General features: G+C 38.1%; 1 protein-coding gene across 10 annotated transcripts in view; it reads left to right on the forward strand.

Annotated features, from left to right (window-relative positions):
* ADIPOR2 (adiponectin receptor 2) overlaps positions 1-22,113 on the forward strand; it is a 145,564-nt gene that overhangs the window by 76,661 nt on the left and 46,790 nt on the right. For 2 of the 10 annotated variants that reach the window (XM_072799554.1, XM_072799556.1), the window contains exon 2: positions 15,051-15,122. The exons of the other annotated variants lie outside the window; for them this stretch is intronic. The gene's annotated coding sequence lies outside the window, so the exon portion shown is untranslated. The remainder of the gene's footprint in view (positions 1-15,050; positions 15,123-22,113) is intronic. 10 annotated transcript variants of the gene reach the window in all.

The following is a 22,113-nucleotide window of genomic DNA, read 5'->3' on the forward strand; positions in this document are numbered from 1 at the left end:
TTGAGGAACTCCCTCAGCTTTTGTTTTTTTTTTTAAATTTTTTTTTAATTTTTATTTATTTATGATAGTCACAGAGAGAGAGAGAGAGAGGGAGAGGGGCAGAGACATAGGCAGAGGGAGAAGCAGGCTTCATGCACCGGGAGCCTGATGTGGGATTCGATCCCGGGTCTCCAGGATCGCGCCCTGGGCCAAAGGCAGGAGCCAAACCGCTGCGCCACCCAAGGATCCCTCCCTCAGCTTTTGTTTGAGAAAGTCTTTATCTCTAGTTTTTGAAGGACTGTTTTGCTTGGCATTCTTGGTGTAGGTAGTTTTTGTTGTTGTTGTTACTATTACTGTTTTTTCCCCCCAAAGATTTTATTTATTTATTCAAGAGACACGGAGAAAGGCAGAGACATAGGCAGAGGGAGAAGCAGGCTCCCTGTAGGGAGCCTGATGCAGGACTCCATTCCAGGACCCCAGGATCACAAACTGAGCCAAAGGCAGATAGATGCTCAACCACTGAGACACCCAGACACCCTTGTAGTTTTTTGTTTTTGTCTGCATTTTCTTTTAGCGCTTTTTTTTTTTTTTTTTACCTTTTTTTTCTTTTAGCGCTTTTAATGTAATCTCGTTTTCTTCTGGCCTGCAAAGTTTCTGCTGATAAATCTTACTGCCTTAAAGGAGATTTCCTTGTAGCCATGAGTTACGTTTCTCTTTCTGATTTCACACTTTTCACTTTGTCTTTAACTTTTGAACTTTGGTTATAATGTGTTGTTTTGTAATCAGTTGAGGACTTACCCTGTTTTGGGACCTCCAAGCCTTAAGGATCTGGATGTCTATATCCATCCATAATTTAGGAAGTTTCATTGTTTCTTTAAATAAACTTTCTGCCTTTTCTCTCCCTTTTCTCTTTTTGGGACTCCCACAATGGGTATATTGCTTCATTTGATCATAGCCCATAAATTATTCTTATAGGTGTTTTCACTTTTTAAAGTCATTTTTCTTTTTTCTTCTCATGTGATAATTTGAAATATGTGTTTGAGCTCAGAGATTCTTTGCTGTGCTTGATCAAATATGCTGTTAAAGCCTTCTTTTTTTTTTTTTAAGATTTTATTTATTCATTCATGAGAGACACAGAGAGAGAGAGAGAGAGAGAGAGAGAGAAGCAGAGACACAGGCAGAGGGAGAAGCAGGTCCCATGCAGAGAGCCGGACTTGGGACCTAATGCCAGGTCTCCAGGATCACACCCTGGGCTGAAGGTGGCGCTAAACTGCTGAGCCACCCGGGCTGCCCGTGTTAAAGCTTTCTATTGCATTTTTTGTTTCATTAATTGTATTCTTCTGCTCCAGAATTAATGTTTGATTATTTCTTGTGATTTCTTTTTGTTGAACTTCTTGTTTTGTGTATCTTCCTGATTTTGTTGAGTTGTTTATCTGTGCTCTCGTGTAGCTCACTGAGCTTCCTTAAAAACAGTTAGTTTGTTTATGCTGAAAGGTGCCCATTTATTTTTTCCCAGGGCAGTGACCTGATGTTTTCAAGATTATATGTACCTTCTTTCAATCCAGGAGTGTTGAGCCAGCCGCCATCTGTGATTGCTTGTCTATGTTTTGCAGTGCCTTGTGTGAGCTGGTTTCATTGAGAAGGAGCATAGTGGAGTGCTAGGGACACTAGTTGGGGTTGTCATCAGGCCCCACTAGATGGGGCCTAGTTGGGGTTGTCATCAGGTAATGTGTCTTCTGAGGATTGTGGGTAGGACTCTTGCTGGAACCTGGGAGTAGTCAGTAAAATCATCCGCCCTTTGTTGAATTCTGTGCCCTGATTGTTGTGCGTCCTTTTCTTTTTCCCTGCTTTCCTGATGCTCTCAATGTTCTGAGTGGAGTGAGAATGAAGGGACCCCTGAGCAGTATCTCATAGAGCTGGGGAGGTGGGTGCACATTCTATTCTCAGTTTCCCCTGTGGGAGAAATCACAGGCGGTTCTTTCTTGGCACTGATGTGTGCTGCTGTAGGGAAAGTGTGAGATGAGTGAACTTGTAACTGTTCTTTATTTAGTGCACCTATTCAGAGTTTTTGCTCCAAAGAGCTGATAGTACTTCTCTGCTGACTCCAGGGTTTTCACAAAGGTACTCTAGTCCATGAGCAGTTGTCAAAATTGTTGTTTGTATGAGAAATGAGTGCTGAAAACTCCCTATTCCTTCATGTTGGTGTCACTCTTTGTAGATTTCTTTTAATGCAACATTTATATTTACGAGATTTTTCATGATGTGTGCATGACTTTAGCTGGTTATGTTAACTCAGATAACAAACAATAATATTGGAAATATTTAGAATGATTATTTATTTATTTATTTATAAAAAAAGATTTTATTTATTTATTCATGAGAATACACAGGAGAGAGAGGAGGCAAAGACACAGGCAGAGGGAGAAGCAGGCTCCATGCAGAGAGCCGGATGTGGGACCTGATCCTGGGTCTCCAGGATCACGCCCTGGGCTGAAGGCGGCGCTAAACTGCTAAGCCACCCGGGCTGCCCTAGAATGATTTTAGATTGGACTTTATATTGAATTTTCAAGAAATTGATGTATGAATTCCTAGCTATAAAAAAGCAGCTTTAAAGTGTGGTTGAGACAAATGTCTAGCTTTTGAAAAATGTGATGGATTCAGTCAGACATTTATTTTCAGTGTTGGTTTTCATCATAACTATATAGTACCTTGTTATCAGTAAAGTTGTTGTGGTCTGATGGATGGTTTTGTGGTAATTATAAGAGATGAGTAAAAAATGTAGAACTCATTTCTTCTAAGGTCTTAAAAATCTGAGGCATATGTCCCCGTTGTTCACAATGGCCTTTAGTTCTTCACTTTCCATTGAAATCATTAGTGATTCCCTAAGTAAGCAGACTGAACTTAGCTGACAATTGTATGAATTCCTCACATCATTCTTCTGCCCCTCAATATGTGGTATAATAATTGAAAGCTGCCACTCAACTGTTTTTTTTTTATTATAAAATTAAGGACAATTAAAAACATCCCATATGGGCAATTTATGCCCGGTTTTATGTAGGTAAAACTGGGAATTAATGGATTCTTTTTTTCTTGGGGACTGGGCAGCTATTACAGACATTGCTAGAATCGTATTTCATGGTGATTTATCCCTAGAAAGAACACATGAAAATAACTAATTTTAAAGGGAAAAATCACTGATAATTCACTATTCAGATGGTTTTAGCTTTTTGTATTTTTTTCAATTTGTGTAAGTTTATTCTAAAAAAATTCATACTTTTTTTTCTAAGCAATTTTAAGGTTTTAGAAAAATCAAGCAGAAAGTACAGAGTTCCCATATACCTTCTCATTCCCTCCAGTTTCTTCTAGTACTAATATCTTTCATTAGTATAGTATATTATGGTTGATATGCCAATATTGATGTTATTACTAACTAAATTTCATAGTGTACAATAGGGTTTATTCTTTGTGTGGGTTGTGACAAACATATGATTATATGTATTCACCATTACAGTATCAGACAGAATAGTTTCACTGCCCTAAAAATATTCTGTGCTTCACCTATTCATTTCTCTCATATAAGTTTGGTCTATGTAAGTTTCTTTGCATGGTTTGATAGCTTGTTTCTTTTTATTAATTCTTTGTTATGTCCATATATCACAGTTTATTCACCTATCAGTATCTTAACTTGCTTTCAACTTTTGACAGTTGTGAATAAAGCTACTATAAACATTTACGCAACTTTTTTGTGGACCTAAGTTTTCACCTCATTTAGGCACATTGCCTTTTAACTTTTATATTTAGGCACACACTTTTTTATATAGCTGTAAAACTTATTTCATCTAATTGCAATGAGCATTTTGTCTTGCTCTTTACTTTTAAGATACCATAAACAAATCATTTGTACATTTTCTAAATGTACTTAATATTCTAAAGAAAAAAATGAACATACTTTATCATTCTTATTGCTTCTTTTCTTCCCCCTAAAATAAAATGCTTTTGTACATATAGATTTCCCTCTTTTATATTGCTTTAATATAAATTTCAAGGGAAATTCCAAAGAGTAGGAGTAGGTCAAGGAGTCAAGGCCATTTTTTTTTTAAATTTTTATTTATTTATGATAGTCACAGAGAGAGAGAGGCGCAGAGACACAGGCAGAGGGAGAAGCAGGCTCCATGCACTGGGAGCCCGACGTGGGATTCGATCCCGGGTCTCCAGGATCGCGCCCTGGGCCAAAGGCAGGCGCTAAACCGCTGCGCCACCCAGGGATCCCAAGGCCATTTTTTTAGATAATTCTTTACTAAGGATTTCGGATCCTGTTCTGTGTACATTGGAGATTTACTACAGTTTATGTTGCTATCCAGACAAGAGTAATAACAGTTATATGTGTGATTCTAAAGTCCAACTTTTTTGTTTTTAAGGTTTTCAGTGTTTTCCTTTAACAAAATGGTGGTATTGTGTTTCTTTGTTGTTCAGAAATTAATGTTTGTCATCTGGATCTTCTGTTCTTGATTACTTGAGAACTTTATGTAGTAGTTTATTGAAAGTTTTAGATATATAGTTTTACTACATGCCTAACTTTCTCTTATTATAGTATAGTCTAAATGTGCATTTAGTATAGTTAAATAAGATTCTTTCTCAAATACTTCTTTTTATAGGTGGGGAAACAGGCTTTCCTTGACACAGCATACTCTTGGATATAGCTTTGAGTAATATTTGAACACTTGAGACTTGCATTAACTTCTTTTTTTGCAAGTTAAATATCAATAGAATTACTAGATCAATTTTTTTCCTCTTTTTATAAGTTATTAAATTGGACTTTTTAAAGGTACATTTCAAATATAGGAATTTGAAGTTGGGAAAATATATTTCCAGTTAAGCCATGTGCCTTATTTTTGGTACAAAAATTTGATCAGAGCTTCTGTGCATATTTTTGGCCTATTTTCACTTCTACTTAGGGCATCATGGCTGAGTGGAGAAAGTCTGAAGGATGTGAGTTTGAATTCTTTTCTTCCACTTGCCATATGTGAGACTTGGGAGTTACCTGCTCAACCTGTTTGAGCCTCAGGTTCCTTAGCTGTAGAAGGGAAGCATTATCCCCACCCATTCCATATTCTTACTTAGAATTTAAGATATGGTCAGTGTCTTTAATTAGATTTGTCAAATGTCAGATTCACTTTTTTTGATAATTTTGTTTTCTATTCAGAAGTGGAAATAAATGTTAGAATATTATCAATACTTGATTATTTATTTATTTGACAGAGAGTGTGAGCCAGCACAAGCAGGTGGAGCTGCAGAAGAAGAGGGAGAAGCAGACTCCTTACTGAGCAGGGAGCCTGACTTTGCCTTGATCCCAGCACCGTGGGATTATGACCTGACTGGAAGGCAGCTGCTTAATTGAGCCACTCTGGTCCCCCTCAATACTTGATTTCAATACTTGATTCCCTTATGGTCACACTTTAATAAGTTTTATTATTTTGTTTTATTTATAAATTGGATTTAATTTTTCATGTTGAACCAGAAAAAGCTCTAATTCTGTCATTTCTTGTTTTAGAGAAAACCAAAACAACTTTTTTTCCCCTCCTCCCCAAGGAGTTTGTATTTTTATTCCCTTAATTTTTCCCTTAAAGAGTGTTTGGTGAAATTCTAGGGCCTAAAAGAATAAAATACTGAATAAGTAATTAAGTGAGTTCTGCAGCCTGCAATAATTATCTTATCTCAAATTGGTAGTTAGGCTGGTCTCTCCTGTCTTCCCAGGTGATGACCTTTTGTGGGTGGATGAACTCTGTCCCTCAAAACTATCTGGTAGCTTCATAAGCATTTTTATTAACGGAGTGGTTACAGTTACGAGACAGATTTTCTTCTCTGTTGAATGGTGAAGCCATTTTCATGGATGATTTTCTCTGTTTTGATCTGAGACTAAATTTTTATATTCATATTCCTTTGAAGAACATAGGAATGTTCCTAAAAATGCAAATTAGGGATCCCTGGGTGGCGCAGCAGCTTAGAGCCTGCCTTTGGCCTAGGGCGCGATCCTGGAGACCCGGGATCGAATCCCATGTCGGGCTCCCGGTGCATGGAGCCTGTTTCTCCCTCTGCCTATGTCTCTGCCTCTCTCTCTCTCTCACTGTGTGCCTATCATAAATAAATAAAATAAAAATTAAAAAAATGCAAATTAATAGTTGTATTAATTAAAACAAAAAGTCCATTTCTGTTAAGTATATTTGGGAGCAGAGCACTTTTTTTTTTTTTTAAGATTTTATTTATTCATGAGAGAGAGAGAGAGAGAGAGAGAGGAGCAGAGACACAGGCAGAGGTAGAAGCAGGCTCCATGCAGGGAGCCCGATGCGAGACTTGATCCTGGGTCTCCAGGATCAGGCCCTGGGCTGAAGGCGGCGCTAAACCGCTGAGCCACCCGGGCTGCCCAGATCACTTGTTTTTAAAGAATAAGTTTTTGAGTGACGTACTCTTTAGTGCAAGATTTCTTTTTATTTTTATTTCTTTTTTATTTTTTTAATTTTTTAAAAAATATTTTATTTATTTATTCATGAGAGACACGGAGAGGCAGAGACACAGGCAGAGGGAGAAGCAGGCTCCTTGCAGGGAGCCTGACGCGGGACCTGATCCCAGACCCTGGGACCACGACCCAAGCCGAAGGCAGATGCTCAACCACTGAGCCACCCAGGTGTCCCAAGATTTCTTTTTAAATTTTCTACTGCAGGGCAGCCTGGGTGCTCAGCGGTTGAGCGCCACCTTCAGGCCAGGGCCTGATCCTGGAGACTCGGGATTGAGTCCCACGTCGGGCTCCCTGCATGGAGCCTGCTTCTCCCTCTGCCTGTGTCTCTGCCTCTCTCTCTGTGTCTCTCATGAATTAATAAATAAAATCTTAAATGAAAAAAAACTATTCTTAAATATAAATTTTCTACTGCAATAAAAAAATTTTTTTTCTTGAGAACTTAGCAGAGAGGCTTTTTTTTGGAGGGGGCAGTAATAGAACTGAAAGGAAAATCTTTTGTTAGAGAATAATAAAACGTGAATTCCTTTAGAAGGAATTTGAAAATTTACTGTGTGCCAGGAAGTGTACTTAGCTGTGGATTTAAAAGATGATTAAAGTACTACTCTCTGGTCTACTTTTGCTTGTATTCTAGTGGGAACAATAGGTAAGTAAGGAAACAGTGAGTTGGACCATTTACAATTATAAAACACAGAGGTAATCACCCTATTTTGAGATGCTTCCTGGAGGAGATGGGAATACCTAACTGGAGTTCTGAAAAAGGAGAGACTTAAAAATGAGAGTAGAGGTGGTTGTATATCCAGTGCAACATGGAGGACACCTAGAGAGAAGAGGAAGCTGAGTGCATTGGGTACTCTAGAATTTAGTATGCCTGAAGTGGCTTTCTGGTAAGAAGATTGGATGTCTTTTGTGCTGCACTGAAGCGTTTTTATTTATTCTACAAGCTGTGAGCAGTCGTTTAAAGATTTTAAGTGGGGGTGACACATTACCTTATTTTAATTTGAATAAATTAAATGGCTTAAAAATTACAAATATAAAAATGTAGATTTGTCTCGACGTGGTGAAAGATGAAAATTTGAAGAGCCCAAATCACACTCCACTATCTAATTTCATTTTTTATTGGCCATTGGGCTTTTAGCTCAGGGTTTAACAATTTTTTTTGGTCTCAGGGCTCCTTTATACTCTTCAAAAAGAAAGGAATTTTTAGGCATGTTTCAGGTCTGACTCAGTTGGCAAACTTAATTCTTACCTCCAGGTTGAAATTTTTCTTTTGAAGAAATAACTTTATGTTTAACTTTTGAAAAAGACGGTAATTTAAGCCATTCTTTTCTTTTTTTTTTTTTTTTTTAAGCCATTCTTTTCTGATATCCCAACAGCCATTTTCTCAGTGGTGAGGATTTTTCTAAATGCATTTTCTGTTTTCCATTTACCTAAGCTTGAAAAGGGGCAAAAATTATTTTTTCTTTAAAGATTTATTTATTTATTCATGAGAGAGAGAGAAAGAGAGACGCAGAGACAGAGACATAGGCAGAGGGAGAAGCAGGCACAGGGAGCCTGATGCGGGACTCGATCCTGGATTTCAGGATCGTTCCCTGAGCCGAAGTCAGATGTTCAACTTCTGAGCCACCCAGGCATCCCCCGAAAAAAAAATTTTTTTTAAGAGTTAAAAAATAAAAGTTGTTGTTGTTGAATGCAAAGAAAGAAGGCACCTGGAAACAGAATTGTGACCTCGAGTGGTTTTATAAATTTTGTTATGTGTCACTTGTTCCATTTTTTTTTTTTTAAAGATTTTATTTATTCATTCTTTAGAGAGACACGGGGGGGTGGGGTGGGGGCAGAGACACAGGCAGAGGGAGAAGCAGGCTCCATGCAGGGAGCCTGATGTGGGACTCGATCCCGGGTCTCCAGGATCAGACCCTGGGCCAAAGGCGGCACTAAACCGCTGAGCCACCCAGGCTGCCCTCACTTGTTCCATTTTTTTTTTTTTTAAATTTTTTTTTATTTATTTATGATAGTCACACACAGAGAGAGAGAGAGGGGCAGAGACACAGGCAGAGGGAGAAGCAGGCTCCATGCACCGGGAGCCCGACGTGGGATTCGATCCCCGATCTCCAGGATCGCGCCCTGGGCCAAAGGCAGGCGCCAAACCGCTGCGCCACCCAGGGATCCCCTCACTTGTTCCATTTTAAAAATCTTTATTAAACCAGAATCTAATGGTCTTGTATTTTTCTGTATCTTATTTCTGGTGCTTACTAATTGCTGTCAAATAGTGGGACATGTCATTTGATCTGTCAATTTATATGATTTTAAAAAATTTCTTCATGGTATGAGAAGAAATATAATTTATGGAAGAATGATATTTTAGGTTTAGTAAAGACAGCTTTTCAGGATAGAATAAACCCAATTTGTGATGCCTTTTTGTTCTGCTATTTGCATAGTTTTGTAGACTTTAGAGATAGATGAATATACTTGCAGTCTAGGTGTTGGGTTGCTATGTTAATCATTGTTCTGGAGATTTTCTAATCTGCAAAATGGGAGTGATAAAGTAAATTTACTGTTTTAGGGTGGAGTTGGTGAAATGTAGCCCTCAGGCTTTCGCCTGTTTTTTTTTTTTTTTTAATGGCTCATGAGCTAAGAGTGGTTTTTACATTTTTAAATAGTTTTAAAAAGTTGTTTTACGACATATGAATGTAAATTATATGACCCGTAAATTTCAGTGTCCATAAATAAAACTTCATCGGTATACAGCCACACCCATTCGCTTATGTACTAAGGCCAGTTTTTCACTACAGTAACAGAATTAAGTAGCTGTGGTAGATGCCTTTTATGGTCTACAAAGTCTAAAATGTTTACTGTCTGGACTTTTACAGAAAAAGTTTGTTGATCTTGCCTGAGTGTCTTGAATGCTGACTAGTTATTAGCTAAGTCATATATGCTCTTTAAACGGTTTCCCCAAATTACTTATTAAATGGTTAAAAATTAAATGGTAAAGGAGTATATAAAAGGCCATGATGATGTCTGCGACTAGAGATAAACATTTAGATGTAATTAATTTTCATTTATTTCTGAAGAAAAGTGCTACTTTTGAAAGGCAAATGTATTTGTTTGCTAGGACTTCCATAGAATATCACAGACTGGGTGGTTTAAACAATAGACATTTTCCCCCCATAATTGTGGAGGCTAGAGGCCTAACATCAAGGTGCTGGCAGTTTTGGTTTCTCCTGAGGTCTCTTCTTGGCTTGCGGGCAGTTGCCTTCTTGCTGTGTCCTCAAATGGCCTTTTTTCTATGCATGTACATCTCTGGTGTCCTCTTTTTTTTTTTTTAATTTTTATTTATTTATGATAGTCACAGAGGGGGGAGGGCAGAGACACAGGCAGAGGGAGAAGCAGGCTCCATGCACCGGGAGCCCGACGTGGGATTCGATCCTGGGTCTCCAGGATCGCGCCCTGGGCCAAAGGCAGGCGCTAAACCGCTGCGCCACCCAGGGATCCCTCTGGTGTCCTCTTTTTATAAGAATACCAGTTCTAGTGCATAAGAGCCCACTGTTAAAAATTTAATAGCCCTATCATCATATATAATCACATTCTAAAGTACTTGGGGCTAGGGTTATATGATGAATTTGGGAGGACAGAATTCAGTCCATAACATCAAAGGAGTTCTTTTTTTTTTTTAAAGATTTTATTTATTTATTTGAGAGAGCATACAGCATGATGGGGCAAGGGCAGATGGAGAGAGAGGGAAGCATACTTCTGCTTTAAAGATTCATCATGCAGGGAGCCTGATGTGCGGCTCAATCCCAGGTCCCTGAGATCATGGCCTGAACTGAAGACAGACAGTTAACCAACTGAGCCACTCGGCCACCCCAATACCAAGGAATTTCTAATTGAAAGCTTCATTTAATCATTAGGTAAATTTTGAGGCTGTACTATGTGACAGCCTATGTACTGTGGTAAACAGGACAGACAAAATTTGACACCTTAGGAACTGATGGTTTAGTGAGGGAAGATAGATAATAGAAACAAGTAATATGATTTCACAGAGTGGGAAGTGCTATGAAGGAAATTAAACAGCTATCAGTAACTGGTATGGAGGTTGGGGTAATGCTTTGTTAGGTAAGGATAGTCTTGTGAATGTATTTGGAAAAGGTGACGTTAGGGCCCAGATCTTTTTCCAGGTCTTCAAGATGATCAGGATTTGTATAGATAAGGATCAGAAGAATAACTGAACAGGTTAGGGAACTTTATGAGTTAAGTTGGAAAGATTGTTGGCCCAATCATGAAAGGCCTGTGGAGATTATGGAAAAGATGTTGGTTTTCTTTTGCATGAGGAATAAAATGTACTACTGGAGGAATTTTAGTGGAGTAATTGGTATGATTTTTCTGTTTGAAAGAACACTTTGGCCACTGTACAGACTGCAGGTTTGAGAATAGAGACAGGGAGACCCATTATTAGGGGATTATCAAAAGTATTCTTGGTCAGAGATATTTATAACCTGGCCTAAGAAGTGATAGAGAAAAGGGAAAGAAATGGAAAGAATTTGAGAGGTATATCTCTAATATCTAATAGCATTTGCTAATGGATTGGATATAGGGATTTGGGAGGGGATCCCTGGGTGGTGCAGTGGTTTAGTGCCTGCCTTTGGCCCAGGGTGTGATCCTGGAGTCCTGGGATCGAGTCTCACATCAGGCTCCCTGCATGGAACCTGCTTCTCCCTCTGCCTGTGTCTCTGCCTCTCTCTGTGTGTGTCTCTCATGAATAAATAAATAAAATCTTTGAAAAAAAAAAAAGGGATATAGGGATTTGGGATAAGGGAGGAATATCTTTAGCAATAATCTTGTATAATACTGTCCACTAAGGCAAATAACTCTGTATTAGTAGCAAATTGATTGCTATGTCAGCAAGTTGGAGAATATAACTTGGAAAGATAAAGCTTTAAATTGTTAAGTAGCAGAACTTAAGGCAAATAAACAGTGGTTTGGTTTAATTCAGTGTCCAACTGACAGGCTTATAACTATTAGAAAACAAGTAGGGAATTCACAGGTTGCTGGAAAGTGTGCCTTTGGGACAAATAACCTGCCTGGAACTAAAAAGCCTTAAAGACTCTTATGATAAATGTCGAGTTTGATGGGATGACTATGAATGCTGTGTCTTCTATGCTATAGTGATTTTCTTTAGAGCTAGAGCTCTTTATTCTAAGGTAAATGTTTTTAAAGTGTAGCAGCCCTTAGGTGAAAGGTATGATATATAACATAATGATAGGTAAAGATGACTTTATTTTTGGGAATTTAAACATTCTCTGCCAAGAATTTGAACTCAGTGGGGGGGTCAGAGTTGTGAGATCTGGATCTGGTTTTTGCTACATATTTCTGTGGCTAGCTCTCCACCTCTGAGGCTCAGGTCCTACATTTAAGACAGACATCTAATAGAAGAAAGTGTTCAGAGACACAGTAGTTCAGGGTTGAATGGAATGTACAAAAACTAAGGTTAATATAATAGCAACCTTCTCTATTTCAAGATCACTAAGTTTTGTTTTCCTTTTGAGGAGTTGGGAATTAAAGAGTTTAATAGTGTTATTACTTTCTTATTTTGGGAGGCTATAGCAATTCTAAAGACATTTGTCAAGTACAGCTCTTTGAGAATTATTTTTTTAAAAATTGCTTGTGGAAAGACGGTCCACAATTTGTCAAGTGGTATTGGCAAGCAGTAGCTTATATTCTATGAGGCATGTAACTCAGATATCTATATACTGTTACTGATATGAGTTATGTTGAATTGTTAAAATTAAAGATCATTTTTGGTGATTTCTATCTGTGTAAAGGTCTGGCTTGAGAGATAAATAGGCTATACTATCTACAATAATTATGTATATATAATAATTTAACTCCTTTACTACGTTAAAAAATGTGACTTTTTGAAGTTGTCATTTAATGATCAGTCTTTTATTTTTTTTCAGATTGTCATTGGGTATGTATGAGAAATGAGACCACTAGTCATGTTTTTAAAATTAATTTTAGGAGGTTATAGGACACTATATTAAAATGTAGAGGCCCTGGGTGGCGCAGAGGTTTAGCGCCTGCCTTTGGCCCAGGGCGCGATCCTGGAGACCCGGGATCGAATCCCACGTCGGGCTCCCGGTGCATGGAGCCTGCTTCTCCCTCTGCCTATGTTTCTGCCTCTCTCTCTCTCTCTCTCTCTCTCTCTCTCTGTGTGACTATCATAAATAAATGAAAAAAAAAATAAAATGCAGAAAGGAGGGCAGCCTGGGTAGCTCAGCGGTTTAGTGCCACCTTCAGGGTCCCACGTCAGGGTCCCTGCATGGAGCCCACTTCTCCCTCTGCCTGTGTCTCTGCCTCTCTGTGTCTCTCATGAATAAATAAAACTTTAAAAAAAAATAAAATGCAGAAAGGAATGCCTAATTTCCCGTTATGTTCCAGATTCTTGGAAATTTTTAAAAAGTGCTTATACCTCATGATTTTGGTAATAAAAACACGACATTCACTGTTTGGGATTTTCATTACTTGTTATTCTTCAGAACTATTAAATTTATCTTGGAATAGATACATAAAGTACAAAGTACTGATCTTAGAAGAAAAGTTTTCAGTCTTTCACTATTGAGTATGATGTTTGTGTTTTTTTCATGTATGACTTCCAAGATGATTTCCTTCTTTTTCTATTTACTGTTTTTTTTTTATCATGAGAGGATGTTGAATTTCTGACACTAGTTATGATGCACATGCTTTTTTTCCCCTTAATTTTGTTGATGTAGTATATTACATTGATCAGTTTTCTGTGTTGAACTATTCTTGCATTCCAGGAATAAATTAAATTGTCATGTGTATAATCTTAATATACTGCTGAATTTTTGGTAGTATTTTGTTGTGGATTTTTGTGTCAGTGTTCACAAGGGAGATTGGTCTGTAGTATTTTTGTAATATTTTTCTCTGGCTTTTAGTTCCATCAGTTTTGCTTCATATATTTTGATGGTTTGTTATTAGGCGCCTAAATGTTTACTTGTATCTTCTTTTCTGAAACTTTCATTAGTATATAATGTCCTTTTTTTTTTCTCTTAAAATCTTTTTTTGATGTAAAGTCTGTTCTAATATCAGTACAGCTATTCTGTGCTCTTTGGGTTACTATTTACATGGAATATCTTTTTCCATCCTTTCACTTTCAGCCTGTTTTATTTTCTATATGCCCTATAGCTTTTTTGTCCCTTCCTGCATTCCTGCTTGTATTTCTTGATTAAAAAAACATGCAGTGTTTTGCAGTGCATTAAGTTTCTTAATGTTCTTTTTCGTATATTTTATAGTGTGTATGTGTGTGTGTGTGTGTGTGTGTGGTTTTCATGCTGTTGCCTTTAACATTCTAAAGTTATAGTACTGTAATTTGAATTTGTAGCAGGTTAACTTCAAGAATGTGTAAAATCTCTTACAGCTCTGTTTCCATTTATTTTTATTGTTGTCACAAAATTACATCTTTATGTGTTGTTTGCCCCCAAACATAAAGCAAATAATTCTTTTAAATGCATCAGTCTCCTAAATTAAGTAGAAAATAAGATTGGTGTTACAAAGTTAGAGTAGTACTAGCTGTTATACTAATAGTTGTTTTTTCCTTTAAATGTATTTAAGGAATACTAATTTCCTTTCAATGTATTAGTCTCTTGGGGCACCTGGGCAGCTTAGTCTGTTGCATGTCTGGCTCCTGATTTTGGCCAGGTTGTTGATCCTAGAGGTCCTGGGATCGAGCCCTGCATTGGGCTCTGTGCTTAATGGGGAGTCTGGGGAATCCCTCCCTCACCTCTGTCCCTCCACGTGTGTGTGTGTGTGTGTGTGTGTGTGTGTTTTCTCTCTCAAATCAATCTTAAAAAAATAAATGTGTTAGTCTTTTAAATCACATAGAAAATGAGAGTTATGAAACACTTGTTATAGCAATAATAGCTTTTCAAATTATTTATTTATAATTTATAATTGTTTATTTCTCTGTATGGTTTCAGGGTATTGTCTAGTTCCTTTTTATTTCACCTTGTAGACGTCCCTTGAGTATTTTTTGCAGGGCAGGTCTAGTCACAAACTACTTCAGCTTTTGTCTGTCTGTGAATGTTGATATCTCCCTTGCTTTTGAAGTATAGTTTCACTGGACGTAGGGTTCTTGGTTGACAATTTTTGGGAGGAGGTAATTAAGAGGACATAACCAGTGGTTGACCTGTAAACTGAACCCTGGGCATTTGGAAGTTTCTCATGCTCTCTCCTGTCTTTACATTCTTTGTGGTTTCTGAAATATCTTTTTTGTTTGTTTGTTTCTGAAATATCTTTGAGGGTCTCTTCATTTTACTACTTTTTTTTTCTTCTGGTGTTTTGGTTTGCATAAGATCTTCTCTATACCCAAGTTTGCTAATTTTTTCTTCTTCAGAGCTTTTGAGTCCACATAATGACTGTTAAATTTGTTGTACTTTTTAATGCCAAAATTTCTGTTGAATTTTTTTCTACTTTATCTCTCTTTATTGATATTTTCTATATGATTTTGTTAAGTTTTTTTTACTCAAGTAATTTCTACACCCAGTGTCAGGCTCAAACTCATGACCCTGAGATCAAGAGTCACATGCTCTTCCAGCTGAGCCAGCCAGCCACGCAGGTAGGTGCCCCTAATGTGACATTGTTATTGTGCTTTCCTTCACTTCTTTAACCTTAGTTTCCTTTAGTTGTGTGAACATGTTTATATGGTTACATTATAAAGTCTTAATTTGATAAGTTTCTCTCACAGGAGACTTTTTCCCCCATAGTGCAAGTTTTTTTTTTTTTTTCCTTGTGATGAGAACTTTGAAGATTTATTCTTTTAGCAACCTTTGAATATACAATACACTTTTATTAACTATAGTCATCATCTACATTACATCCCCGGGACTTATTTTATGAGTGGAAGTCTGTACCTTTTGACCACCTTTATTACCCATTTTTCCCCCCTTTCTTCCTAGTGTATGGATATACTTTCCTGTTTCTTTGCATGCCCCCTAACTTTTTATTAGATACTGGACCTCTTAGATAATGTGGCAAATCTAGGTACTGGCCTCCCTCTTCCAATGTTTGTTATTTGGTTGTTACCTGGAATAGTGACTGATTGTTTTAATTGAGTCTTTTTCCCCATTAGTGTTCAGTTTTTTTTTTTTTTTTAAGATTTTATTCATTTATTTAACAGAGAGAGAGAGCTCTGCCAGAGAGCACAAGCAGGGGGAACAGCAGAAGGAAAGGGAGAAGCAGGCACCCTGCTGAGCATGGAGCCCAGATGGGAATGTGGATGTGGTGCTCCATCCTGGGACCCTGGGCATCCTGATGTGAGCTGAAGGCTGCTGCTTAACTGACTGAGCTACCCAGGTGCCCCTAGTGTTTAGCTTCTGTTACTGTTTCTCAGGGAGGTGTCATTTTGATATGTCCACAGTTACCCAGGGATGATACTAGTTTGGGTTGGGCTCTCTTTTCTGTTTCCCTGACCACACTTGGCTGTTAAACTTCATTAATTGCCAGATGATTGCTCTGGCCACTCCTTATTGCCTGTCACCCAGTTACCCTGATGATTTTAAGAATGCCTTGGACTCTTAATTTTTCTGCGGACTAATCCCATCAAATTCTAGCTCCTCTGAAGGAACGGTTTGGTTTCTGAGTTTAGTGTTTAATTTTTGTTACATACTAGACTCCTCCCAGTTATCTTATTTTCTGGTATTCTTCTGCAAACTAACCTGCCTAGAGTTTAGCCTGTATCTTTTTTATTTTACTTTTTATTTTTGGAAATGGGGAGGGGTAGAGGGGGAGGAGAGAAAGAATCTTAGGCAGGCTCCATGCCCAGTGTGGACCCTGCCAGGGCTCAATCTTCCCATGCTGAGATCATGACCTGAGCAGAAATAAGTAGTCTAATACTTAACCAGTGGAGCCACCTAGATGTCCCTAGTTTAGTCTATATTTTGATTCTGCTCCCAATACTTCCACTGTTCTTCAGAATGCCTTTAGACTTCTTCACCCAGTGTTGCAAATAAAGTTAAGCCTTTTGGGAAGAGATAGGCCTTCCTGCCCACTCCCTTCCAGCTTCTCACCCCCAGGCAAAATATCTGAACCAGGGCTCTAGAGATATGGGGACAATGAAAAGTTCCTAAGTGATAGCCCCACACTCTTAAGGGATGAGTGCTTGGTGGGCCACTGGGCTTTGGTCTTGGGTCCTCTCAGCTTGTTTCTCCTGGTGTAGAACCTCCACCTCCTGAGCTGTGTCAAGAATGATCAGTGCCCTGCTGTTCTCACCATTCAGTGGTCAATGGCAATTGCCTCAATTCCACAAGTAGGGCTTGTAGGAGGAAGAGAGCCCCTACTTGTAAACTGTGTTTATCTGGGATTAGCCTTGGCAGTAGGTACCCCCAGACAGAATAAGAAATACTGATGTCCTCCTGTTCCTCCATGGAGGAAACTTCTCCGTCTGGGTGCTGGAGGCCAAAGGGCCCTGTGTTTTTGGCTGCAAGAGCCTGGAGTAGTTTCTCTGCCCCTCTGAGTTGGGAGGGGGAAGAAGAGAGACATCTTGGTTCAGATACCAAAGATTTTTTACTTTTCTTACTGAATTTTTGTCGGTAATCTTGTTTCTTTCTATATGCTGTTTACCTTTGGGACTGTTTCCAGAGGTTTTTAATTTTTTGTTTTAGCTTGTTTTTATCATTTTCATTGGGGAGCAGGTCAGCAGAGCTCCTCATGCAGTCATGCCAGAAGTTGTTCTGTTCTTTTTTTTTTTTTTTTAATTTTTTATTTATTTATGATAGTCACAGAGAGAGAGAGAGAGAGAGGCAGAGACACAGGCAGAGGGAGAAGCAGGCTGCATGCACTGGGAGCCCGATGTGGGATTCGATCCCGGGTCTCCAGGATCGCGCCCTGGGCCAAAGGCAGGCGCCAAACCACTGCGCCACCCAGGGATCCCCCCCCCCCTTTTTTTTAACCATTCTGATTAGGTTTGTAATGATAGTTCATTTAGGTTTTAATTTGCATTTCCCTGATGGTTAATGACGTCGAACACATGATTATTTTGATTACTTGCCATTTGTATATCCTCTTTGGTGAAACGGATGCTCTTGTCATTTGTCCATTTTCTGGTTGGAGTGTTTTTAAATTTTTTTTACATTTTTAAATTTAAATTCAGTTTGCCAACATACAATATAACACCCAATGCTCTTCCCATTAAATGCCCTCCTTATTGCCTGTCACCCAGTTACCCGAAGCCCCCACCCTCCTCCCCTTCCACAACCCTTTGTTTGTTTCCCAATGTTAGGAGTCTCTCATAGTTTGTCTGCCTCTCTAATTTTTCCCACTCAGTTCCCCTCCTATCCCTTACAGTCCCTTTCACTATTTCTTATATTCCATGTATGAGCAAAGCCATATGATGATTGTCCTTCTCCAATTTGATTTATTTCACTCAGCATAATACTCTCCAGTTCCATCCATGTCGAAGCAAATGATGAGTATTCATCTCTTCTGATGGCTAATATTCCATTGTATTTATATACCACATCTTCTTTATCCATTAATCTGTTGAAGGACATCGAGGCTCTTTCTACAGTTTGGCTTTTGTGGACGTTGCTGCTATAAACATTAGGGTGCAGGTGTTCTGGCTTTTCACTACATCTGTGTCTTTGGGGTAAATACCCAGTAGTGCAGTTGCTGGGTTGTAGGGTAGCTCTATTTTTAACTTCTTGAGGAACCTCCACACAGTTTTCCAGAGTGGCTGCACCAGTTTCCCATCAACAGTGCAAGAGGGATCCCTTTTCTCCACATCCTCTCCAACATTTGTTGTTTCCTGTATTGTTAATTTTCGCCCTACTCACTGGTGTGAGGTGGTATGTCATCGTGGTTTTGATTTGTATTTCCTTGATGGCAGTGATGAGCATTTTCTCATGTGCTTGTTGGCCATGTGTATGTCGTCTTTGGTGAAATTTCTGTTTATGTCTTCTGCCCATTTCATGATTGGATTTTTTCTTTCTTGGGTGTTGAGTTTGATAAGTTCTGTATAGATCTTGGATACTTGCCCTTTATTTTATATGTCATTTGCAAATATCTTCTCCCATTCTGTAGGGTGGTCTTTTAGTTTTGTTGACTGTTTCTTTTGCTGTGCAGAAACTTTTTATCTTTTTTTTTTTTTTTAAGATTTTATTTATTTATTCAGGAGAGACACAGACAGGGAGAGGCAGAGACATAGGCAGAAGGAGAAGCAGGCTCCATGCAGAGAGCCCGATGTGGGACTCGATCCCGGGACTCCAGTATCACACCCTGAGCCGAAGGCAGACTCCCAACTGCTGAGCCACCCAGGCATCCCAGATCTTCCAACCATTTTGAATTTATCTTTGTGTATGGTGTAAGAGAATGGTTCATTTCATTTTCTGCATGTGGCTGACAAGTTTTCCCAACATCATTTATTGAAGAGACTGTCCTTTTTCCAGTGGATAGTTTTTCCTGCTTTGTGGAATATTAGTTGACCATAGAGTTGAGGGCCCATATCTGGGTTCTCTATTCTGTTTCATTGATCATGTGTCTGTTTTAATGCCAGTACCATACTGTCTTGATTACAGCTTTGTAATACAGTTTTAAATCCAGCAATGTGATGCCTCCGGCATTGGTTTTCTTTTCCAGTGCTCCTCTGGCTATTCAGGGTCTTCTCTGATTCCTTACAAATCTTAAGATGATTTGTTCCAACTCTGTGAAGAAAGCCCATGGTATTTTGATAGGGATTGCATTGAATGTGTAAATTGCCCTGGGAAGCATAGACATTTTCACAATGTTTATTCTTCCAATACATGAGCACGGAGTGTTTTTCCATCTCATTACGACTTCCTCAATTTCTTTCAGAAGTGTTGTGTAGTTTTTAGGGTATAGATTCTTTGCCTCTTTGGTTAGGTTTATTCCTAGGTATTTTATGGTTTTGGGTGCAATTGTAAATGGGTTGAATTCCTTAATTTCTCTTTCTTTAGTCTCATTGTTAATGTATAGAAATGCCACTGATTTCTGTGCATTGATTTTGTATCCTGCCACATTGCTGAATTGCTGTATGAGTTCTGGCAATCTAGGGGTGGAGTCTTTTGGGTTTTCTATATACAGTATCATGTCATCTGCAAAGAGGGAGAGTTTGACTTTTTCTTTGCCAATTTGAATGCTTTTTATTTCTTTTTGTCATCTGATTGCTGAGGCCAGGACTTCTAGTACTATGTTGAATAACAATAGTGAGAGTGGACATCCCTGTTGAGTTCCTGATCTTAGAGGAAAGGCCCTCAGGTGTTTCCCCCTTGAGAGTGATATTTGCTGCGGGCTTTTCATAAATGGCTTTTAATATATTGCGGAATGTTCCCTCTATCCCTACACTTTGCAGAGTTTTAATCAGGAATGGATGCTGTATTTTTTCAAATGCTTTCTCAGCACCTATTGAGAGGATCATATATATGGTTCTTATATTTCTCCTGTTGATGTGATCTATCATGTTGATTGTTTTATGAGTGTTGAACCACCCTTGCAATCCTGGGGATGCATCCCACTTGGTCATGTACTGTTGGATCTTCTTAATGTACTTAATCTTCTTAATGTACTTTGGATCCTGTTGGCTAGTATCTTGTTGAGAATTTTTGCATCCATGTTCATCAGTGATAATTGGTCTACTGTTCTCCTTTTTGGTGGGGTCTTTGTGTGGTTTTGGGATCAAGGTAATGCTGGCCTCATAAAATGAGTTTGGAAGTATTTCCTCCCTTTCTGTCCTTCAAAACAGCTTTAGTAGAATAGGTATTATTTCTTCTTTAAACGTTTGTAGAATTCCCCTGGGAAGCCATCTGGCCCTGGTCTTAAAGTGTATCTGGGTATCTTGATGCTTCACTGCCCCTCCTGCAATTCTGCCCGATTTCCCTGCTAAGCACTTTTCTGTCAGTGAAAACTCAGGCTTGGATTTTTAAAGTTCCTACTTGTCCAGTGCTGGGCTTTCGTGTGCCCTGAAGCTTTTGCCCAGGTAGTTGTGGTTCCCCTCCCCCACTTTATTTCTTTTTTCTTTTTATTTATTTTATTTTTATTTTTTTCACCTTCCTACCTTGTTAGAAGGGAAAATTTTTCTCTCCTTAGCATTCCAGCTGTTCTCTACCTCTCAGGTTGAATTTTTAGGTGTTCAGGATGCTTTGAAAGATATTTAGGTAAGTTTGTGGGACTGGATCAGTTGAGGACCCCTACTCCTCTGCCATCTTGCCCGTTTCTAGTTGCAGTATTTTTACGTACTGTTGCATTGTGAGTTCTTTATATAGTTTAGATAATAGCTTATTGTTGGATATGTGATTTACAAATATTTTCTGTCAGTCAACAACTTGTCTTTTCAACTTCTTAGAGTGCTTCAGAGAGGAGTTAATTTTGATGAAGTCCAGTTTATCACTTTTTTCCTTTTATGGATCTTACTTTTGGTGTCAGGTCTCAATACTCTGCATAGCTGTAGAATATGAAGATTTTATCCTGAGTTTTTTAGAAAAGTTTTACACTTTTGCATTTTACATTTAAGTCCATGATCCATTTTAAGTTAACTTTTGTATAACCTGTGAGGCTAAAATTGAAGTTCTTCTTTCTTTGGCTGTCACCATTTGTTAAAAAGGCTACTTTACACTAAATGGCTTTAAAAATAAGAGTTGGGTATACATTTTAGATCTCTGTTTTGTTTCATCAATCTGTGTGTCTTTTCTTCTGCCATTACCACACTGTCTTTACTGCTGTAGCTATATAATAGGTCTTCATATTAGTTAGAGGATTTTCCCCACTTTATTATTTTTCAAGATTGTTCTTAGTAGGATCTGTGCCTTCCATATAGATTTTAGAGTAAGCTTGCCATTATCTTGTTTTCATGCTAAGACTTATCTTAGATTCTTAGTATCAATGCTTTTGGTATCAAAGCATTGCATCCAGTAGCAATATTTTTTGTCATTAGATAGAATGCAAATAAACTAAAATGTATAGCACATTATAATTCTTGAGTGTTTTAGAACTGGAGTGTTTTGTTGAATCTTTAGGAACCTCAGAACTGACATAAATCCTTTTTCCTTCAATAATTTTATTGTTCAAAACATTTTGTTAGGCCTTCTTGCATTGCTTATAAAGTAGTGAACAGAATTAAGTTCTTTTAATTGAAGATTTTATTTATTGCCTTATTTTGTTCATTCTTTTATTTTACTTACAAATTTGGTAAACATTATTTGGAATGTATGTTAATCTCAGGCCTTTCCTGGAAATTTATTTTTTATTTTTTTATTTTAAGATGAATCCTTTACAAATTCTTTGGGAAAACTTACTTCATGTTACTTTCTTTTTTTCTGAGTTGTGGATTACAAAAATAATTCTAATAGAACGTCCCATTAACATTCTCACAAATGAGCAACACTCCACATATAGCTCCGGGTTATGAGAAGTTTGATGTGGTCATATTTCAAGGCTGCTTTGCAGAAAGCTTTATTTTACTTGCAACAATTTGAGAAAAAAGATTCTGATTCTGTAGTTTACTTATGATGTAAGCCAAATGACTTTAGGGTTCAAATTTTTATCTTTTTTTCCCCTAGTCTTAATCTTTTGGGTAGTAGATAGAACATGAACATCAT

The sequence above is a fragment of the Canis lupus genome, chromosome 25, assembly GCF_048164855.1.
Source record: "Canis lupus baileyi chromosome 25, mCanLup2.hap1, whole genome shotgun sequence".
NCBI lineage: Eukaryota > Metazoa > Chordata > Mammalia > Carnivora > Canidae > Canis > Canis lupus.